Raw genomic sequence first — 5000 nt, 5'->3', positions numbered from 1 at the left:
TTACTATAGTTTGTTGAGTAATAATAATATATTACAGTTAACAGAAATATAGTGATAATAAATAGTCCATCACATCCAGTAACTTTGCTATTGTTTAAGAACTTAACCTTCTTAAAGAAGAGACAAAAATATGATTAAGGTGAAAGAAATAAGAGTATTGGGAGACTGAACATTTCTGTGACCAGTGAGTAACTTTCTTTTATTTTACATTTCTAAGCTCATGGTTACCTGTCCTCATTCATTCGTTTATATTTTCTTGATACTTTCATCTTACCTCAAAATCAATACACTTTTGGTCTCGAAAGTGACATAATTGCCATAAGACATTTTGCGTTCGTTTTTGGCTTTTTTCTTTTTGTTTTTGTCCAAGATGTTGAGAAATTTGTATTTGTTTCGATTATTTTACTTGACCCTTGTGCGCATGCGTCACACGCCCAAAAGAGCGGTTATCGTAGCCGATATCTTGCATGTGGAGGATAATATTACCTATTCCAGATATGAGTTCGTGTTTGCAAATGATACATACGTTAGAAAATATTACAAAAGAGGGACAGAACAGAAAATATGTTACTTTTCTGGCGTATATTGTAAAAGATAGGGATACGCTGCATTTTTATATAGTGCTTCTTTTTCTTCTTCTTCTCCTTCTTCTTCTTCTTCTTCTTCTTATTATTATTATTATTATTATTATTATTATTATTATTATTATTATTATTATTATTATTATTATTATTTAAATTGCAATGTTTTATTATTTTTATTATTATTATTATTTTTAAAACTTCAATGTATTATTATTGTTATTATTTTTATTATGGTACACTGTACTGCATTATTATCAATGCAGAACCGAGATCTCGACAAGGTAAGTGCTTTTTGCAATTCCCCATCGCCCTCCCATTAGAATCTCTCCCTCTGGAACTTAGCCACGCTCAAGTCTCCCAGCCTGAGATAGACTGTCAGTGGGGAGAGCGTTAAAAGCCAAAATAGGCCATTCCGTATGCAAGATCAAGCTATATATCATCTCCAAAGAGAGAGAGAGAGAGAGAGAGAGAGAGAGAGAGAGAGAGAGAGAGAGAGAGGCGTTTAATGACAGGTTGCTGTCTCTCCTTAGTTCTGGAAAGGAATGGCGGGTTCTCTTCAGTAAGATGATGCTTCTAAAAGAACGCATCCTCGTTCCTCTTGTCAGGATTGGACGCAAATGGAATTTTGCAATGATTATCTCACTCCTCTCTCTCTCTCTCTCTCTCTCTCTCTTCTCTCTCTCTCTCTCTGCATCCCAACAAGAAATAGATTTATGAATGAATTTAGAACGAAACGCTTTTTCGACATGCAATCTCAACCACCTTTAATCAATTCTTTTGCCTTTCAAGTTGCTGAGTTAGAAAGAATTCGGCAACAAAGGGAAAGCGTAAAGTATGATTGCCCACAAAAGCACGATGCCATAGAAAATTCCTAATGAGGCTTAACTCCCAAACCTTCTCTTCCAGCCCTTACATCAACCCCACCTTCCTATTATTCGGGGTTCCTCCCTCAACAACCCTTTCGCTCCAACCCCTTAACAATAACCTTATGCCCCAAGCTTACCACGGAGGTTCTCGTAACAGATCTTCCTTTAGTTCGGTTGTCAGAGATTACAATTTTGTCACCTGCTCCCTAAAACAGGAGGGCCTTCGTAGCTTCCACAAGATGCTGTGGCGCCATAGTGGCTCATACGCACGCCCATGCGCAATGTAAATGCGTGTGTGTGTGTACGTGCGTGTATGTGTGTGTGTGTGTGAATGTGTGTAAACAATATCCATTGCTCCTTACTTCTTGTCGTAGTTCCTGCTCGGTAGCCTTCATGAACTAGGCGTCCTTGGGTAATTTGCTTCCAGGGGACTGAGTTGAATACCCTGGCTTATACTTGCAGTTGAAGGGAAGCCTATGAGAGTTATTCCAAAACTGAGAGAGAGAGAGAGAGAGAGAGAGAGAGAGAGAGAGAGAGAGAGAGAGAGAGAGAGAGAGAGAGAGATTTTGCCAGCGTTGCCCCAAAGGACCTCGGCGAGAAAGAAAGAACTCCTCTTAAAAATATTCAAGATTAGAATTATTCTTGATTTCATGTTTTGTTCTGTATTGTTATTATTATTTATGATATTGATTTCGCCGTGTCCCAAGGGACAAAAGCCATCAGTACACCTCTAACGTGTCATCATATCATAAAGAACGCGGCATTAAATATGGTAATGACATGTCATTAGAATGGAAACCTCACTTAAGGTAACCCGTATATACGAAATGCCTTGGGACTGTGTTCGTATATTCTACATGTCCTTATTCCTGTAGAAATCTCTTATAAGCAGAATATAATATAAAGAAATGAAACATCATTCAGATGATCTACCGTCTTGATTACATTGCTCGATATAAGGTAGGTAAACTCAGAAAACAGATCTTTCAAGGATATTTCATTCAATTTTATGGTCTCCCAAAGCCGTAAACCACTCAGATCCCGTCTATGGCCGTCTATGACGCGTTAAGGCCTCTCTAAAGTGCAAGTTTCATAGTTCACCCGAGACAGCTTAACGACACCTCCCTCCACTCATGCGTTAACGACAGTCAACCACTTTTCCAGTCTTAAAGTCTTCATTAGCCTGGACTCTTTAGCATGTAATAACATCGACCAGTTCGACTAATTCGTAGCCACCGGACGTCACCCTGGAACTCCATGACCACTATTACTTAAAGAACAGGGGGCAAAGGCCCTTCCTTCAAGTTTCGGGTCGTAATGACAGTGCACGCCAAGTCGTATATTACACAACGCGCATCTTTCGTATGGAACTTCTGAAGTCCAACCGAAGAAGCGACGTATTACTGCTCTAAAACGGTCCTCCTTGTATTTCAATAATTTACTTATCTTTTTATCTATATATAGGTAGAACTTTGTATTTTTTTCTTTTCTAATAACTGATCTCTTTCTGCATTTCTTATCACCTTTTGTTACTTCTTTGAAATGAACAGCGTATCCTTTCGGAGCCTGCGGGCTTGTTCCATATGAATAGGGTTCATGTTCTGAATAATGATAATAATAATGTATGGAAATACTACTCGCGTTTGAGGCGGAAAGGGGATATTCTGCGGTCTGCAATTGCTCCGTAGCCAACTGGCCTTTATTCACTTACTGGCTTCATGAATAATTCCCTTACGCATCCTGGCATGCACAAGAGTGGAAAGAGGCAGCTGGCTGCTCGATAATATAGGAGTTAATATGAGTATACATCTGTTAGGACAGCTTACTCTAGTCTAGACTGACTACTGACTAGTGTTTAGCAAACGAGGCACTGCTGGCAACGCTGCCTGTGGAACAAAGAAACTAAACTTGCAAACACATGACAGGGAGCAAGGAGCATGTTTACGAGATGGACGAGTAAGGTTAATTAAGTAACTTATCAAGTGATATTACTGAGGAGGAGACAGACGTCTCCTTGAAAAAACGAAGTACACAAAAATTACACAACAAAAGAGGGGGGAATCTAAAATTGGGGATCAGTCTTTCAAGAGTCATTTATTTTCTTGAGAAAAAGTGAAGGAAACGGGCGAGAAGAAAAAATTTTGATAATTTAGTATCATTATCAAAAATGAAAACTAATCATGATGATATTAATAGTATTTTTAGTCTGTCGCCTTAAGTATCATTCGAACTACTTCCAAATACGAGACTAAAGGTAGACCAGAAACTACTTTCAAGAATTCAAAACTCAAAATGAACATCCAGAAAGTCACCATCGTTTCATCCCGTGCACCACTGCCAAGCGCGAGAATCATCTGTCTCCTTTTGTATCTCTTGAATTATTTAACCTTTTTATTTTCTATTATTATTTTTTTTTTTTTACTGTTCTATGCAGGTGATATTCCCCATTCACAAAGAGAGCAGCTGCGGCCGTCCTCCTGCATGAAAGGACTGGAGGAGATCTCCAACCAAGGATGAGGATGACGTCCATTTCAGGATGCAGGAAGAAGGCAGGGAGGATGAGGAGGAACAGGGGGAGGAGGAGAATAATGAGATGAGGAGGATGAGGAGGAACAGGGGGAGGAGGAGAATAATGGAGTATGGAGGAGGAACCATGGGGAGGAGGAGAATTAATGAGAATGAGGAGATGATGAGGGAACAGGGTGAGGAGAAAATGGGGAGATGAGGGGAATGAGGAGGAACAATGGGGAAGGTAGGAGAATAATGAGGATGAGGAGGAACGGGGGAGGAGGAGGGGGATAATGGAAGGATGAATGAGGAAACAGGGGAATGGGGAGAATAAATTAGTGAGGATGAACATGGGGGAGGAAGGCAAATAATGAGATGAGGAGGAATCAACAGGGGGGAGGGGAGAATAATTGAGATGAGGATGGAACAGGGGAGGAGGGGGAGAATAATGAGGTGAGGAGGAACAGGGGGAGGAGGGGGAGGAATAATGAGGATGGAGGATGGAACAGGAGGAACAGGGGAAGGAATGGAGAATGAATGGAGGATGAGGAGGAACAGAGGGGGAGGAGGAAGAATAATGGAGATTGAGGATGGAACAGGAGGAGGGAGGAGAATTAATTGAGGATGAGGGAAGGAGAATCAGGGGGAGGGGAGGAATCATGGACGGCTGAGGAGAACAATGGGAGAGGGTGGAAATTGATTGAGCGATGCCAATAACCAATCAGGCAGGAGAATCAATGACCCCACGTTGACAATGAATCATGAAACAAAGAGGCGATAATGGGCACGGAGGACTAACAGGGTGAGGAATTAATGAGAATGAATGGAGGATGATTGAAGGAACATGGGGGTTAGGGGGAGAAGAATTGAAGTTTGTAGGAGGTAACCTTTTGAGGATTGGAAAAGGGGGAGGGGAAGAAATGAGTGAATGATGAGGTTGAGGTAGAACATTGGGCGGAGGGGAGAAATAAGAAGAATGATGGAGGATGAACAGGAAAGGGAGGTGGCGAGGGGAAGAATAATGAGTATGAGAGGATGGAAC

The sequence above is a fragment of the Macrobrachium nipponense genome, chromosome 35 (assembly GCF_015104395.2).
Source record: "Macrobrachium nipponense isolate FS-2020 chromosome 35, ASM1510439v2, whole genome shotgun sequence".
NCBI lineage: Eukaryota > Metazoa > Arthropoda > Malacostraca > Decapoda > Palaemonidae > Macrobrachium > Macrobrachium nipponense.
This window is presented reverse-complemented; position numbering follows the sequence as displayed.